General features: G+C 39.0%; 1 pseudogene; it reads left to right on the top strand.

Annotated features, from left to right (window-relative positions):
* The first annotated feature begins 13,385 nt into the window (after window positions 1–13,385).
* Window positions 13,386–14,302, top strand: LOC133099321 (olfactory receptor 52M1-like; annotated as a pseudogene).
* Window positions 14,303–18,027: the final 3,725 nt, after the last annotated feature.

Below are 18,027 nucleotides of genomic sequence, written 5' to 3'. Positions count from 1 at the left end.
GATCAGCTGTTAACCTTATGGGGATTCCCTTATGTGTTACTTGTGGTTTTTCCCTTGCTGCTTTTAATATTTGTTCTTTGTATTTAATTTTTGATAGTTTGATTAATATGTGTCTTGACGTGTTTCTCCTTGGATTTATCCTGTATGGGACTCTCTGTGCTTCCTGGACTTGATTAACTATTTCCTTTCCCATATTAGGGAAGTTTTCAACTATAATCTTTTCAATTATTTTCTCAGTCCCTTTCTTTTTCTCTTCTTCTTCTGGGACCCCTATAATTCAAATGTTGGTGCATTTAATGTTGTCCCAGAGGTCTCTGAGACTGTCCTCTATTCTTTTCATTCTTTTTTCTTTATTCTTCTCTGCGGTAGTTATTTCCACTGTTTTATCTTCCAGGTCACTTATCTGTTCTTCTGCCTCTGTTATTCTGCTCTTGATCCCGTCTAGAGAAATTTTAATTTCATCTATTGTGTTGTTCATCTCTGTTTGGTTGCTCTTTAGTTCTTCTAGGTCCTTGTTAAACGTTTCTTGTATTTTCTCCATTCTATTTCCAAGATTTTGGATCATCTGTACTATCATTATTCTGAATTCTTTTTCAGGTAGACCGCCTATTTCCTCTTCATTTGTTAGGTCTGGTGGGTTTTTGCCTTGCTCCTTCATCTGCTATGTGTTTTTCTGTCTTCTCATTTTGCTTAACTTGCTGTGTTTGGGGTCTCCTTTTCGCAGGCTGCAGGTTCGTAGTTTCCGTTGTTTTTGGTGTCTGTCCCCAGTGGCTAAGGTTGGTTCAGCGGGTTGTGTAGGCTTCCTGGTGGAGGGGACCGTTCCTGTGTTCTGGTGGATGAGGCTGGATCTTGTCATTCTGGTGGGCACGTTCACGTCTGGTGGTGTGTTTTGGGGTGTCTGTGGCCTTATTATGATTTTAGGCAGCCTCTGTGCTAATGGATAGAGTTGTGTTCCTGTCTTGCTAGTTGTTTGGCATAGGCATGGATGCGGGGCGAGCCTCCAGCGGCAGAGGCCAGCGTGATGTTTCACTAGCCTGAGGCGTGCCATGTGTTCTCCCGGGGAAGTTGTCCCTGGATCACTGGACCTTGGCAGTGGCAAGCTACACAGGCTCCCAGGAGGGGAGGTGTGGATAGTGACCGTGCTTGCACACAGCCTTCTTGGTGGCTGCAGCAGCAGCCTTAGCGTCTCATGCCCGTCTCTGAGGTCTGCGCTGATGGCCGCGGCTTGCGCCCGTCTCTGAAACTCCTTTAAGCGGCGCTCTTAATCCCCTCCTACTGCACCAGGAAACAAAGAGGCAAGAAAAAGTCTCTTGCCTCTTAGGCAGGTCCAGACCTTTTCCCGGACTCCCTCCCGGCTAGCTGTGGCGCACTAGCCCCCTTCAGGCTGTGTTCATGCAGCCAACCACAGTCCTCTCCCTGGGATCCGACCGAAGCCCAAGCCTCAGCTCCCAGCCCCCGCCCGCCCCGGCGGGTGAGCAGACAAGCCTCTCGGGCTGGTGAGTGCAGGTCGGCACTGATCCTCTGTGCGGGAATCTCTCCGCTTTGCCCTCCGCACCCCTGTGGCTGCGCTCTCCTCTCTGGCTCCGAAGCTTCCCCCTCCGCCACCCGCAGTCTCTGCCCACGAAGGGGCTTCCTAGTGTGTGGAAACCTTTCCTCCTTCACCGCTCCGTCCCACTGGTGCAGGTCCCTTCCCTATTCTTTGTCTCTGTTTTTTCTTTTTTCTTTTACCCTAACCAGGTACGTGGGGAGTTTCTTGCCTTTTGGGAGGTCTGAGGTCTTCTGCCAGCGTTCAGTAGGTGTTCTGTAGGAGTTGTTCCACATGCAGATGTATTTCTGATGTATTTGTGGGGAGGAAGGTGATCTCCGCATCTTAGTCTTCCACCATCTTGAAGCTCTGATTTTTTTTTTTTTTCACTAAATGCATACTACATTACTACATGAATCGTGGTTGATTGAATCTGCAGATGTGGAACCGTGGATCCCATGGCTAACTGTAAAGTTACTGGTAAATTTTCCACTGTGCCCCTAACCCCCTCATTGTTCAAAAGTCAAATGTCCTTTTTTTTTTCCAACATTTTTTTAAATTGAAGTATAGTTGATTTACAGTGTTGTGATAGTTTCTGGTGTACAGCAAAGTGATTCAGTTACATTTTATATATATATATATATATATATATATATATACACACACACACACTTTTTCAGATTCTTTTCCATTATAGGTTATTATAGGTTATAGGTTATTCCATTATAGGTTATTCTAAGATATTGAATAACTTATAATGTTATTCCATTATAGGTTATAGGTTCCATTATAGGTTATTACAAGATATTGAATATAGTTCCCTGTGCTATACAGTAGGTCTTGTTGTTTATTTTATATATAACACTGTCAAATTTTCAAGGAACTCGCTTTTTTTTAATTTTTATTTTATATTAAAGTATGATTTAACAATGTTGTGTTAGTTTCAGGTGTACAGCAAAGTAATTCAGTTATAAATATACATGTATCTATTCTTTTTCAAATTCTTTTCCCATTTAGGTTATTACAGAATATTGAGCAGAGTTCCCTGTACTATACAGTAGGTCCTTCTTGGTTATTTATTTTAAATATAGTAGTATGTATATGTCCATCCCAAACTACCAATTTATCCCTCCTCCCCATCTTTCCCCTTTGGTAATCATAAGTTTGTTTTCTAAGTCTGTGAGTCTGTTTCTGTTTTATAAATAAGTTCATTTGTATCATTTTTCAGATTCCACATATAAGCAATATCATATAATATTTGTCTTTCTCTGACTTCACTTAGCATTATAATCTCTACATCTATCCATGTTGCAAAATGGCATTATTTCATTCTTTTTTATAGCTGAGTAATATTCCATTGTGTGTATATACCACATCTTTTTATCCATTCATCTGTCAATGGACATTTAGGTGACTTCCAAGTCTTGGCTATTGTAAAGAGTGCTACAGTGAACATTGGGGTGCATGTATCTTTTTGCATTAGAGTTTTCTCCAGATATATGCCCAGGAGCGGGATTGCTGGATCTTATAGTAACTCTACATTTAGTTTTTTAAGGAAATTCATACTGTTCTCCATAGTGGCTGCACCAATTTATATTCCCACCAAGAGGGTAGGAGGGTTCCCTTTTTTCCACACCATCTCCAGCATTTATTACTTGTAGACTTCTTGATGATGGCCATTCTGACTGGTGTGATGTGGTACCTCATTGTAGTTTTGATTTGGATTTCTCTAATAATTAGTGATGTTGAGCATCTTTTCATGTGTTTCTTGGTCATCTGCCTGTCTTCTTTAGAGAAATGTCTGTTTAGGTCTTCTGCCCATTTTTTTGATTTTTTTTTTTTTTTTTTTTTTTTTGATATTGAGCTTCATGAGCTATTTGTAAATTTTGGTGATTAATCCTTGTTGGTCGCATCATTTGCAAATATTTTCTCCCATTCTGTGGGTTGTCTTTTCATTTTGTTTATGGTTTCCTTTGCTGTGCAAAAGCTTTTGAGTTTAATTAGGTCCCATTTGTTTATTTTTGTTTTTATTTTCATTACTCTAGGAGGTGGGTCAGAAAATATCTTGCTGCAATTTAGGTCAAAGAGTGTTTTTCCTTTGTTTTCCTCTAAGAGTTTTATAGTATCTGGTCTTACATTTAGGTCTTTAATCCATTTGGAGTTTATTTTTGTGTGTGGTGTTAGGGAGTGTTCTAATTTCATTCCTTTACATGTGACTTTACAGTTTTCCCTGCACCACTTAGTGAAGAGACTGTCTTTTCTCCATTGTATATACTTGCCTGCTTTGTCATAGATTAGGTGACTATAGGTGTGTGCATTTATTTCTGGGCTTTCTATCCTGTTCCATTGATCTATATTTCTGGTTTTGTGCCGGTACCATACTGTTTTGATGACTGTAGTTTTTTAGTATAGTCTGAATTCAGGTAGTCTGATTCCTCCAGCTCTGTGTTTCTCAAGATTGCTTTGGCTATTTGGGGTCTTTTGTGTTTCCATACAAAACGTAAAATTTTTGGTTCTAGTCCTGTGAAAAATGCCATTGATAATTTGATAGGGATTGCATTGAATCTGTAGATTGCCTTGGGTAGTATAGTCATTTTGACAATATTAATTCTCCCATTCCAAGAACATGGTATATCTTTCCATCTGTTTGTGTCATCTTTGATTTCTTTCATCAGCATCATATAGTTTTCAGAGTATAGGTCTTTTGCCTCCTTAGGTAGGTTTATTCCTAGGTATTTTATTTTTTTGATGCGATGGTAAACAGGATTGTTTCTTTAATTTCTCTCTGAACTTTCATTGTATAGAAATGCAATAGTTTTCTGTGTATTCATTTTGTATAATGCAATTTTACTGAATTCATTGATGAGCTCTAGTAGTTTTCTGGTAGCATCTTTAAGATTTTCTATGTATAGTATCATGTCATCTGCAAACAGTGACAGTTTTACTTTTTCTTTTCCAATTTGTATTCCTTTTATTTCTTTTTCTTCTGGTTGCCATGGCTAGGACTTCCAAAACTATGTTGAATAAAAGTGGTGACAGTGGACATCCTTTTCTTTTTCCTGATCTTAGAGGAAATGCTTTCAGCTTTTCACAATTATGATGTTAGCTGTAGGTTTGTCATATACAGCCTTTATTATGGTGAGGTATGTTCCCTCTATGCCCACTTTCTGGAGAATTTTTATCATAAATGGGTGTCGAATTTTATCAAAAGCTTTTTCTGTATCTATTGAGATGATCTTATGGTTTTTATTCTTCAGTTTGTTAATGTGGTGTGTCACATTGATTTTACATATGTTAAAGAATACTTGTATCCCTGGGACAAATCCCACTTGATTGTGGTGTATGATCGTTTTAATGTATTGTTGGATTTGATTTGCTAGTATTGATATTTTGTTGAGGACTCTAGTGTTTATATTCAATCAGTGATAATTGGCTTGTAATTTTTTTTTTTTTTTTTTTTGTATTTTTGTCTGGTTTTGGTATCATGATGATGGTGGCCTCATAGAATCAGTTTAGGAGTGTTCATTCCTCTGCAATTTTTGGAAGAGTTTCAGAAGGATAGGTGATAACTTTCCTCTAAATGTTTGATAAAATTCAGCTGTAAAGCCATCTGGTCTTGGACTTTTGTTTTTTGGGAGTTTTTAAATCACAGTTTCAATTTCAGTACTTGTGATTGGTCTGTTCATATTTTCTATTTCTTCCTGGTTCAGTCTTGGGAGATTGTACCTTTCAAAGAATTTGTTCTTTTCTTGCAGGTTGTCCATTTTATTGGCATATAGTTGCTTGTAGTAGTCTCTTATGATCCTGTGTATTTCTGCTGTGCCCTTTGTAACTTCTTCTTTTTCATTTTCTAATTTTATTGATTTGAGTCCTCTCCCTCTTTCTTGATGAATCTGGCTAACGGTTTATCAATTTTGTTTATCTTTTCAAAGAACCAGCTTTTAGTTTAATCTTTTCTATTGTTTTCTTTATCTCTGTTTCATTTATTTCTGCTCTGATCTTTATGATTTCTTTCCTTCTACTCACTTTGGGTTTTGTTTGTTCTTTCTCTAGTTGCTTTAGGTGTAAGGTTAGTTTGTTTGAGATTTTTCTTGTTTCCTGAGGTAAGTTTGTATTGCTTCCTGAGGTAAGTTTGTATTGCTATAAACTTCCCACTTAGAACTGCTTTTGCTGCATCCCATAGGTTTTGGATTGTTGTGCTTTCATTTTTGTTTCTCTCTAGGTGTTTTTTGATTTCCTCTTTGATTTCTTCAGTCATCCATTCAAGGTCTTCGTTAAACATTTCTTATATATTCTCAATCTCTGCCTCCATTCTTTTTCCAAGATCTTGGATCATCTTTACTATCAATACTCTGAATTCTTTTTTGGGTAGATTTCCTATCCCCACTTCACTTAGTTGTTTTTTTGGGGTTTTACCTTGTTCCTTCATCTGGAACATATTCCTCTGCCATCTCAGTTTGTCTAACTGTCTGTGCTTGTGGCCTCCATTTTGTGGTCTGCAGGATTGTAGGTTTTCTTGCTTCTGCCCCCTGGTGGATGAGGCTAGTCTAAGAGGCTTGTGCAGGCTTCCTGGTGGAAGGGACTGGTTCCTGCCCACTGGTGGGTGGAGCTGGGTCTTGTCCCTCTGGTGCACAGGGCCATGTCATGGGGTGTGTTTATCGGGAAGCTATGGGCTCTGGAAGACTTTAGGCAGACTGTCTGCTGATGGATGTGGCTGTGTTCCTGCCCTGCTGGTGTTTAGTCTGAGGCATTCCAGCACTGGAGCCTACAGGCTTCTGGGTGGGACCAGGTCTTGGTGAGAAAATGGCAGCCTCCAGGAGGGCTCACGCCAATGAGTAATCCCCAGAATTACCGCCACCAGTCTTTGTCCCCACAATGAGCCACAGCCGACCCCTCTACCTCCACAGGACACCATCCAATACTAGCAGGTAGGTCTGGCCCAGTCTCTTATGAGGTCACTGCTTTTTCCCCTGGGTCCTGATGCACAGGAGACCTTGTGTTCACCCTCCAAGAGTGGAGTTTGTTTCCCCCAGTCCTGTAGAATTCCTTCAATCAATCAAACCCCACTGGCTTTCAAAGCCAGATGCTCTGGTGGCTGTTTCTCACATTGCCAGACCCCCAGGCTGGGATGCCTGACATGGGGCACAGAACTTTAACTCCTGTGGGAGAACCTCTGTGATATAATTTTTTTCCAGTTTTTGGGTTACCTACTTGGTGGGTATGGGATTTGATTTTATTGCAGTTGTGCCCTCCTACCATCTCATTGTGGCTTCTTTATCTTTCTTTGATTGTAGGATATCTTTTTTGGTAGTTTCCAGCATTTTTTTTTTTTTTTTTTTTTTTGTCGATGGTTGTTCAGCAGTTAGTTGTGATTTTGACATTTCCATAAGAAGAGTGAGCCCATGTCCTGCTCCTCTGCCATCTTGTCTCCACCCAAAGCCTCAAATAACTTAGATCATTGGCTCATTATGACAGATAAAATTCAGGAACAGTCAGATGGAAGACATACAGAGAGGAAGGTATAGGAAAAGGGCTTGGAGCTTCCATGCCCTTTCCAGGCTGCCATTCTCCCAAAAGTCAAGTGTACTTGATAGTTGCTAAGAGAGTAGACTTAAATGTTCTCACCACAAAAAAATATTATAATTGTATGAAGTGATGGATGTGTTAACCTTATTGTGTTAATCATTTTGATTAATATTGATACATGTGTATCATATCATCACATTGTAGACCTTAAACTTAATGTTGTGCCAATTATAGCTCAAGAAATCTGATGGGGGGAGAAAAGGAACTTTAAAATCAAACCTAACTCATGTATCCTACATCTCCATATCCTTCCAATTTTGCCTAAGGTTTTAACAATTCCTTTAACTTGCGTCTATACCAGGGAGAGAGCAATAATCTTCTAGAACAGAGGATCTTAACGTGTGGTAAAGCAGATATTTCCCAGAGATGGTTGGAAGATAGTCTAGAGCTTTATGAAAAAAGCAATCACAATCATTTTTTTTTAACATTTAGAACAAATAATCAATTTTGCACTTTCAAAATGGCACCTGAGTGGTAGAGAGGAGGAAGACAGAAAAGTAAGACAGGAGCCAACCACGCCAGTGAGGAGGTTGAAATAAGAGTTCAGGGCCTAGCTATAAGGATACAGAAGAGAGAGACCACTGTAGGAATAATTGGGAAATCTCAAGGAGGGTTCTCTATTCAAGATGGAATATCATGAATCACTAATGGTGATTGTAAAAGTAGCTCTTTTGTATGTACGTCAGAACTTCCTATAGGAAACATTTTCACAGATTTTCTTAAATCACTCTCCACACTTTAAGCATATTAAGTATATGGTAGAAAAAATTGGAGAGAAATTGTTTTAAAAAAAATACGCTGGCCACAAATTTTTCAAACATTAACGTGTTCACCCAGAAATCAAAGAAATGAAACTATTGCATTTGTGTTCTCATCTATATAAAAATACAGTAAGTCCCCTACATACAAACCTTCAAGTTGCAAACTTTCAAAGATGTGAACGTGTGTTCACATGTCCAATCACGTAAGTAAGTTAGTTCACATGTCTGGTGTACATTGTCACGTGCATGCATCATCTACAAGTGATTGTGCTTTTGTGTACTTCACTGTATAGTACCGTATAAAGTAGAGTAGTACAGTATCTTTATTTCAAGCCCAGGATGTCTGGAAGAAAGCGTAAAAGCAGTGGTGATGTAGCTGGTACTGCTGAAGAACCGAAGAGATTCACGACACAGGAAATGGCAAGGGAATTTTCTTTATTTGAGGAGGAAATGTTAGTTTTTGAGGCACAGGACCCAAACGTAGAATGGTACATGAAGGTTGCAGCAGCCATTCAGAATGCAATCCAGTGCTACCATGTCATCTATGACGAGGAAAAAAGAGCCACTACCCAGACATCACTGGATCTTTTCTTCAAGAGGGTAACCAGAATTGAATCCAGCAAGGAACCAGAACCTGTGTCATCAACATTGGGCATGAGTGAAATTGCAGCTTGCCCTCCATCTCCTATTGCTGACGATCCTTCAGCTCTACCATCTCCCACCTCTTCTCCCTCCTCCAGTCAGTAACTCTTCTTGCCTGTTCACTTGATGCCAGCCCTGGTATGCCAGCTGTTGTGCTGTACTACTGTAGTTTTCAAGGTACTGTACGGTAAGATTTTAAATGTTTTCATTTTTTTGTTTGTTTTTTATGTATTATTTGTGTGAAAAGTATTATAAACCTATTACAGTACAGTACTATATAGCTGATTGTGTTAGTTCAGTACCTAAGCTAACTTTGTTGGACTTACGAACAAACTGGACTTACAAACGTGCTCTCAGAATGGAACTTGTTTGTATGTATGGGACTTACTATATTTTTTAAATGACTATAGGGCAATTTAGCAAATGAACTCACTTGATGCTGGGTTAAACACAAATTGGACAACCACTTCTGGAAAACAATTTGACAACAGGATTTATGAGGTCTGCACAATGGTCAATAATTTTCCTTCTGGTATTTTATCCTAAGGATAAGCAGAAAAAAGGACATTGACAAATATGTCTGTGCCACTTAGTGGGAAAAAATGAAACTAGCCTTCTATTCCAGAAAAAAAAAAAGGTTAAAATAACCACAGACAAGGACACAACTACTGTAACTTATTATAAATAATTAAGCAAACACAAATTGAAAAAAGTAGCAGAATGGAAAATTAAAATGTTAATAAATTTCTATTTAAGCATTATTTTTGTATAGCCTAGACCCTATATTAAGTTTTTTAAATAATATAAGCAAAGATTAACAAAAAAAAGTGTCCATATTGGTTATACCAGTATCTGTTGTTTATTTTTTCCCCCACCCTTCTCCTGTGAACTCTCTCCCAATGTCACTCTTAGAGTCCTTGAATACTTCAGGCCTTGGGGGAGAATAGTCAGAGACCTGGGGCTAGTGAACAAGCCCAGAAGGAGAGTAGGAATAAGTCTTATAATCTAGTCCTGGGAGGTAGAGTGGAATAAGGAGTGAAGATTACTCCCATGGGGGGTAACTCAAGATCCAGAGGGAAGAATGCAGGTGTCTCTGTGCAACCCTTGGGAAGCAACTGGCTGTTTTCAGTACCTGGATAAAGAGGGAACACAGGAGAAAATATTGAAGAGGTCAGAACCATGGCATCCCTTTGACTATGAACTAAATTCGTCAAAGCATCCAGACAAGAGGTGACTACTGTAAGGAGCTCTGTGGACATTGCCCAAATGGGTAAGTACATTCCAGAGATGGAGACAAAGTTATTGGAATCAGACTCCAATTTTCAGAAACTGCATTTGTCTTTGGTCCATCCAGGGCTTATCTTCTTTACAGTTCTAGTCAAAAGTAGAGGAAATAAGTTGAGTACAAATTGGGCTGGGTTATGAATCAAGGAAGAGGCGAAACCCCAATGTAAAAAGCTTTGTTGCCTAGTACTCCCCATCAGAACATGACAGAAAAGATTGTACTATTCCATCCTGATTGGACCTCTTGTCTTCTGCTCCACAGTCAGGCAAACTTCTCTCCCAGCTGCATCTTTACACCATCAACAGGTCTCTTTAATTATTTTTATCCATGTTTAAAAGGCTATTCATACAGTTGGGAAAGAAGGATATGGAGTTACCAAGGTCATATGAAAATAGCACCGTGTCTGTGTTCTCTGGAAGGGGGCAAAGAACAGAGGGGAGGAGTAGGTAAGGAGGGAATACAGTGCCTGTTCCAGAGGCCAGGCATTCTAATATTTCACCTTCTGTGTGTGTGCACACATACATTTATAAACAGTTCATTTTAATACATGATGCAACTCTAAGGCAGCTGTTACTCCCTTCATTTCACAGACTGGCAAACAGGCAGTGTAATCTCTCTGCCTTTGTTTTCTAAGTCACAGAGCCAGAAACAGCAGAGTTCATATTTGAACTAAGTTTGTCTTGCTTCTAATCCATGTTTATTTCACCACAACGAAACATCTCTATCAGGAGCTTCAGACCCACCATCAGGATGCCTCTTCCAGGACTTGCAGGCATGTCTCCCATGTTCAGGTAAGGATGCCTTATGTGGACTGATACTGAAAATGTTTCTCTAGAATGTTCTAGGTAAAGTGACACAGTTTAGGTGTCACACCTGGTTCAAACCACCACTTAAGATGCCAATTATCAACTTGGTGGATTTTTATTCATATGCTCATATTCTTTGTCCCAGCCTAAAACTCAGTTACAATTTCAGTGACTAAACTGGGTCTGGCACAAACCAAAGTTAGAAATCTGGTTTTAAGTCCATCGCATGAACATTGATTCTTTTATGATGAGATACTTTGAGTAATTAGACCACCATCCTAAACCATAAAGGGACCTATCACAGTATCTTCAGAGAACACTTCAGATATTCTCCCTTTTATGAGATAAAATTGTGTATTGACCAGTGTTCCCAATAAATCCCTGTCTCATCTCTACAATTCCTAGACTTTTGAGGAATCTTCAAAGATGTCCCACATGACAGTGAAACAAAGCAAACTGTTCCAATTTGCAGGATGTAAATTTCTGCTCTACTCCCCACCCCATAGTGAAGAGTAAGAATTTGGAGAAAAGAAGCTGATGCCATATGCCAAGAGCCTCACACTTATTTCATTTGTTCTTTCTCCTTACCCTTTGCAGTTGATAGTCTCCCCATTTTTAATAAGAAAAAGACTGAGACTTCAAGAGTTTAGGCAATTAACCCAAACATAGGATAAGATGGTCTGGATGGGAAATCTGGTTTTGTTAGATGGTAAAGCTGATACCCTAAGCTGCTACTGTGGTGCTATCTCCCATTCTTTCCTTTTCTTATCCAATAGATTCACAGAATCTTTACATTTGATCCCTGAGGAAGTAGTTTCACACATGGTATCACTTACTGGCATATTCAAGTACTCAATTCACAGAATTGCTAAAGTCAGAGTTAATATAAAAGAACATCTGTGAACGATTTTAAAGTTCACAGAACTTTAATCTTTTTTTTCAATACCTAGTCAATACCTGACCCAGAAGTAAGTAAACTCAAAAAACCTAACATTGTGTGTTTGAGCCTGAATTACAAATCCATGAGGTTACATAGGGGCATTTCTTATGCTTATTTGCTATGAAAATGTAACTTCTATTTATATTTTAGACATGAATAATTTGAAATGTGCATGGACTTTAGTTGAGGGGAATTCGGTGACTATGTACCCATCCACTCTGGTATAGAGATATCAAAGAAGGCTTTGTAGAGGAGAGATGGTCTGGGATGGGACTTGATGCCTGGGTAAAAAAACCAAGAAGGTGGTGAGACCTCTCAGCAAAAATGTAGCCATGTGAAGAAAGTCACCATGTTACCATGACATGAGTATGGGGAGTCTGACTTGTTGAATCTGAGGCTCTAATGGGAAACATGAGGAGGGCAAGCCCAAGACAGGACAAGACCCAAATTATACCCTGTGCCCTCAACTTCTGAACCTTGAGGATGTGTAGCAGTAGGATCCATTGCTAGATTCTTAGAGGCACCTGAAGGGCAAAAGAGCAAGAAGTGGACCAGGCTTTTACAAGTAATGGACTGTGGTTTAGCACTGATCTCCCTATCTCTTCAAAGAATAGAGACCAAGAAGTATGTGGCCAGTAATCCTGTTGACTGTTTTCTGTCAGTACATTTTTTTTTAATCACTGTGATCAGATAATGGGCAAATGTCCAGTGAGATTTGCTCATAAAAAGATGCGCCTCATCTTTTACCTATCTCAAATTATAGATGATGCCCAGATTCTCAGAAAGTTTAATAGACTCTGTCCTTAATGTTCCTTAGGACGGTTGACTCTATCTGTTCTTCATCTTTCTAACCATGAAATCTGGGCAACCTTAAATGAGATACTTTCCTTTGAAAAATTAGGCCCTATGCCAGGTATCTTTTAAAGAAGTCAATTAGATTCGTCAGTCTGACCAAACCATTATTAAGCCATTAAAGAAAAGGGAATTGTACCTCACTAATATATTTTCCTTAGTAAATTGTCCCGTTATGTTTTTGACTGGGTTTTGATAATTTTGTAAGACTTTTAAAGCTTTTCACTATTCTTCAAAAACAGAATATACCCTTACACAAAAGAAAGAAAATTAAAAGTATGTGTTTTTACATCCAAGGTATATTCCTATAAGAAACACATATTTTAATGAAATCATATTGTATCAATACTTTAATCTGCTTTCTGCCATTCCCTCACTTACTGTAATATGATATAAACATTTTACCAGGTAATACATAGCTTTAAAAATATTATAATAAATCTAATTCATTGAATAATGCTTTACTTTTGAACGCATTGATTCTAAATTTTCACTATAAAATCATGAATTGCAAATAGCTAATCATTGTTATTGATGTTACTCTTTATACAACAAAGAGAAGCATATGCAGGCACTAGGCTAAACACATTACATGGACTTACATTTAATCATTGCACGTAGAACTTTGTGTTTTCCAGTGCAGAAGTCCCCCAACTTGTTCATCCCCTTTGATCCAGTAATTTTGCTTTGGGAAATATTTCCTAAAGGAAATGGAAGAGAGCAATTTAGCAGTAGAAATGTTAAGCATACCTGTTTCTACATTTACCAGTGGGTGCTTTTCATGCAGAGTCTCTTTTATAAAATACATGTCAATTTTCAAGTAGGCATTCAGAATTCTTCTTTATTATAGGTTCCGCCAGGATGGAAATAAGATTCCAGTAGTCTACAGTTTCCAGAGGCAATATCTGTCAGTAAAAATCTAAAACTAAGAGCTCCTGTCCCCTAGCTACTCTAAACCCTCAAACATGTTCAAGTCTGCTTGCTAATAATGCCTGCTTGGTGCCTACTTCTTTCTGGCATCCCAGGGCTGGAGTCCCTGTACATCTGGCTCTCCATCCCCTTTAGTTCCATGTACCTGGTGGCTGTGGTGGGGAATGTGACCATCCTGGCCGTGGTAAAGCTGGAATGCAGCCTGCACCAGCTCATGTACTTCTTCCTGTGCATGTTGGCTGTCATTGACTTGGTCCTGTCAACCTCTACCATGCCCAAACTGCTAACCATCTTCTGGTTTGGTGCCTGTCACATTGACCTAGATACTTGCTTGACCCGAATGTTCTTTATCCACTGCTTCATCACGGTAGAGTCAGGCATCTTCCTTGCCATGGCTTTTGATCACTATGTGGCCATCTGTGACCCACTATGCCACACCTCAATGTTCACCCATGCAGTGGTAGGACGTTTGGGCCCGGCTGCACTCCTCCATGGAGTACTCTACATTGGACCCCTGCCCCTGATGATTCGCCTGAGGCTGCCCCTTTACCGGACCCAAATCATTGCCCACTCCTACTGTGAGTACATGGCCGTGGTCACCTTGGCATAAGTCAACAACTTATGTGGAATGGGAATTGGCTTCCTGGTATCGATCCTGGATTCATTAGCCATCACTGCCTCCTATGTGATGATTTTTAGGGAGTAATGGAGTTAGCCACCCCTGAGGCTAGGCTTCAAATCCTAGGAACATGCAGTTCTCATATTTGTGCTATCCTTGTCTTCTATATCCCCATTGCTGTTTCCTCTCTCACTCACCGCTTTGGCCATAATGTACCTCCCCATATCCATATCCTTTTGGCCAAATTTTACCTCCTCATTCTACCCATCCTCAACCCAATTGTCTATGCTGTTCACACTAAACAAATTCGAGAGAGACCTCTCCACATTCTTAAGTCAGAGGCTCAACCCAAGTGACTGTTCTGAATCTATGAGACAGATATTTAGTGATGGCAGGAACAGGCTCTGACCAGGGAAACCAATGAAATAAGACCCATGCAACCAAGTCTTACCTGAGTTATGGAGAAAAGGGTCTAAGAGGAATGCTAGAATATATTCTGTTTGACCATGGATTTCCTGAAAGTGGAAAGGGGAATATCTGAAATATTTGAAAGAGGAAATCAGGGCTTGAGTTTTTGTACAATATTCCTTTTACTATTTGACTTCATAAAATTAAGCACAATAGACACAAGCATACAGACCACAGAAGTAGGATCATTTATATCTTTGACTTTTTTGGTGAAGGATTTCTGGTTTCTCTTTGGAGAGAGTGTTTTGCACAATTTCTAGAAGGTAAAATTATAATTTAACACCTTCTTGAAAACGCTTTACAAATTCTGTTCGTAAAGGCCTGGAAAAATTAAAATCTGTTGGCAAGCTTTTCCAATCCTTTTCACTTGCCCCATAAAAGGTCTTTTGTTGAGAATGGAGGCAATATGAATGTGAGAAACCTTAACATAATGAGACTTGGAATGGGACTCTACTACTCACAGGAGTTAAAGTCCTCAAGCCAGGTCATTCTCCCATTTAAATAGATAAATGGAAATGCAGTATCCCACATCTCCTCATAATAAAATTAACTATGAGTGGGGAGGAGGAGACAGAAGGACATTAGGAGATTCCATTTTGGAGACCCTGAAATGGCCTACATGAAGGACAGCAGCCAAACTGAAGTAAAGTGACAGAAGCAAGAAGGTAAGAGTGGGTTTACTGACATGAAAGAGGTTGGGTAGAGAACTGAGTAAAGGTGATGAGAATAAATATATTCCCAGTGGTAGATGCAAACCTTTATATAACTTTAGATCTCTTTGGAGAATTCTTAGGGACAAATTATCAAAATAAATGTATGAACTTTTATTATTTATTGATCATAGAAGTTCCATAATGAGATGACTACTTCAGGCTAGAAATCTATAGAAATTTCGTGATAATGCATGAAAAAAACGGAATGAAGCAATCACACTCAATTACAGTATGTCCATTTTAGTTGTAAAATGTTTCAGACTTTAAATTGAAAATGCTCATTTAGCCTCCTCAATTTACAATTTATGAAAATGCTCATTTAGCCTCCTCATTACAAAAATTTTAAAGCTAAGGTGACTTACCTTAGGCTTAAAAGGAATCATCTTCATTTGAACATATAATCTAAAGAAGCCAATGATTAAACCAGAGCTAAAATTTAAACCTCATATATCATCAACAAAAAAATGAAGGACTTAGAATATCAAAGTTTTTCTAAAGTTTGGCTTAATGCCCCTAAGCCAGGTCTAAATTTCTATTTCCTCAGAATCCTATGCCTAAGCCTAAGGTTGGATGGGTAACATTTATTTTTTCCCGCTGTTTTAGGGTGAAGGGTACTTATTTCCCCATCTCCTTATCAAGGGTCCTGGAGTTCAGTACCAAACCTAAGTCATTTATTGGGGAAACATTGTGTTCTATGAACATAATTTAAATGCCAAATGTAATGTATCTGCTAGATTTTATTAGGAGTTGATGAAAAGATACCATAAAATTACCAGAGTTAGAAGCTTATTTTACAGAGTTATCTCCTGACCATAACTTGTGCTTTGGAGAAAATGAAGAAAAATGATGTTCATGTCTATCAGTGGCACCAGTGCTGTGAGGGAAATGACAAGAAACCTTTGTCATGGGATAGCTCTTTGGCATTAGCCGAAAGTCCATTTATACTATGTAAAGCAGAGTGTGTGTATGGAGATCCATGGCTCTTAATCTGGACTTAACTGAATTCAAGAGGATTAGTACTAAGAACTTTTTAGCCAAATATCCTCCGAAATGCCACAGTAAGGGGTTCCTCTATAGATGACCTGTTAGTTCTTCTGTAGATCAAGAACAAATACCAGTAATCTCCAGTTTCTTCATCTCCAGTCAGTCATTCAATACTGTATGAGGAAAAAGAAGAAAAATACTACCTGTGTGTGTGCTCCTGCTCCATCCAGGGACAACCAAACATGACAACACCCAGGCCTATCAGACTCAGGATATGAGCTAAATTATAGATCATATAGTAGAGCATTTAATCCCATTGTCAACTATAGTCATGGCTGAGCCCTTTCATGGTGAACAGGATAAGAGGGAAGATACCCTGGTGAATGCAATATGAGGATGTGACAAATAGGTCCAATAACTGAATATCCATCTTATTCAAAGCCAACACCTTGTTTCTCCTTCACACAAATACCTTTTTCTTTTCTGTTACCCATACTCAGGGTGGAAGTAAAAGACACTATCATCATCGCCTTTTTTTTTTTTTTTTTTTAATAAATTTATTTATTTTTGGCTGCATTGGGTCTTTGTTGCTGTGCAAGGGCTTTCTCTAGTTGCGACGAGCGGAGGCTACCCTTCATTGTGGTGCACGGCCTTCTCATTGCAGTGGCTTCTCTTGTTGCAGAGCACGAGCTCTAGGTGCGTGGGCTCAGTAGTTATGGCTCGCAGGCTCTAGAGCACAGGCTCAGTAGTTGTGGCGCGTGGGCTTAATTGCTCCGAGGCATGTGGGATCTTCCTGGGCTCGAACCTGTGTCCCCTGCACTACCAGGGAAGTCCTCATCATCGCCTATGAGTCTGCAAGTCTTCACGGAAAAAAATGAAGACTAGGGAACAGTTAACGGAGGAGGAATCATTATAGTTATTAAAGGGTCATGTGGCACAGGTAGTTAACTTGGGCTCTGGACTTAGAATAAAGGGCAGAGATGGATCTGAACCAGTAATTTTCAGACTTTGGATGGGTTGCACAATCTAAGCTTCAGTCTCCTCCTCTTATTTTTCTTTTATGGTTTTTGTTCTTCAATTTGTTAATAGGGTGTATCACATTGATTGATTTGCATATATTGAAGAATCCTTGCATCCCTGGGATAAATCCCACTTGATCATGGTGTATGATCCTTTTAATGTGTTGTTGGATTCTGTTTGCTAGTATTTTGTTGAAGATTTTTGCATCTATATTCATCAGTGATATTGGTCTGTAAGTTTCTTTTTTTGTAGTATCTTTGTCTGGTTTGGGTATCAGGGTGATGGTGGCCTCATAGAATGAGTTTGGGAATGTTCCTTCCTCTGCAATTTTTTGGAAGAGTTTGAGAAGGATGGGTGTTAGCTCTTCTCTAAATGTTTGATAGAATTCACCTGTGAAGTCATCCGATCCTGGACTTTTGTTTGTTGGAAGATTTTTAATCACAGTTTCAATTTCATTACTTGTGATTGGTCTGTTCATATTTTCTGTTTCTTCCTGGTTCAGTCTTGGAAGGTTATACCTTTCTAAGAATTTGTCCATTTCTTCCAGGTTGTCCATTTTATTGGCATAGAGTTGCTTGTAGTAGTCTCTTAGGATGCTTTGTATTTCTGCAGTGTCTGTTGTAACTTCTCATTTTTCATTTCTAATTTTATGGATTTGAGTCCTCTCCCTCTTTTTCTTGAGGAGTCTGGCTAATGGTTTATCAATTTTGTTTATCTTCTCAAAGAACCAGCGTTTAGTTTTATTGATCTTTGCTATTGTTTTCTTTGTTTCTATTTCATTTATTTCTGCTCTGATCTTTATTTCTTTCCTTCTGCTAACTTTGGGTTTTGTTTGTTCTTCTTTCTCTAGTTCCTTTAGGTTTAAGGTTAGACTGTTTACTTGAGATTTTCCTTGT

The sequence above is a fragment of the Eubalaena glacialis genome, chromosome 10, assembly GCF_028564815.1.
Source record: "Eubalaena glacialis isolate mEubGla1 chromosome 10, mEubGla1.1.hap2.+ XY, whole genome shotgun sequence".
NCBI lineage: Eukaryota > Metazoa > Chordata > Mammalia > Artiodactyla > Balaenidae > Eubalaena > Eubalaena glacialis.
The sequence above is the reverse complement of the archived record's forward strand: the minus strand, read 5'-3'. Positions and strand labels throughout refer to the sequence as shown.